The 843-nt window shown below is 29.3% G+C and overlaps 1 protein-coding gene across 1 annotated transcript in view; it reads left to right on the top strand.

Moving 5' to 3' along the window:
* The window catches only part of LOC108688211 (lipase 3-like), an 8,474-nt gene that overhangs the window by 5,312 nt on the left and 2,319 nt on the right, over positions 1–843 (top strand). The window lies entirely within an intron of this gene.

Raw genomic sequence — 843 nt, 5'->3', positions numbered from 1 at the left:
GTTCTATATATATATATATATATATATATATACATACACATACATATATGTGCATATGTAGGATGCTACATATCTACATATCAGTAAGTCAGGTTGCTTTTGTCTTTGGATAAGGGCGCTTTATTAGTAATGCAGAATAAGATTAGATTGCGAGAGAGGGAGAGAGAGAGAGAGAGAGAGAGAGAGAGAGAGAGAATCCGGCGGGGAATGAGACAAGAGAAATTGAATTTTATTCTGGTAGTAAAATTCAATATTATATAAAATATGTATTTTCTTAGTTAAAATTTACAATAGAAACTGTTAGATGCGGATGCAATATCTGCGAAAATCGAATCGTACTTTGTACGCTTTATGAGCATGATAAAATTTACAGATAAAAAATGTTTACGTTCGAGTGAGCACAGTTTTGTGTTTGCAATATATGCATTATACAATAGGAATATATTATATGTATCTATTATATGATCAAGAATTTTCCTTCTTGACAGCATTGCTTGTGAGACACCAAACGTCCGTTTGTAACGTGAATATACAACATATCTGCATTTATTAGCTATTGTATAACTGTGATTTCTGTCCGTATTTCAAGGTAGGTATTATGCAATGTTTCTTCAAGCAAAGTATATATCCATGCTTAAAGTATCCTGTACATAACAGAAACAACTAAGTGGTTTTTTAATAATTTCTATCGTATAATGTAGGGACAAATATCCACATTAAATGGCTAGGTTATTTTCTGTATGCTTCTTTTTGACATTTTAAGTAGAGTTAATAATACAAATAATGTCTAACATAAATGACATTTAATACATATTTACAAAATATATAATTATAAATATTTAA

The sequence above is a fragment of the Atta colombica genome, unplaced genomic scaffold (genome assembly GCF_001594045.1).
Source record: "Atta colombica isolate Treedump-2 unplaced genomic scaffold, Acol1.0 scaffold228, whole genome shotgun sequence".
In the NCBI taxonomy this organism is placed as follows: Eukaryota; Metazoa; Arthropoda; class Insecta; order Hymenoptera; family Formicidae; genus Atta; species Atta colombica.
This window is presented reverse-complemented; position numbering and strand designations above follow the sequence as displayed.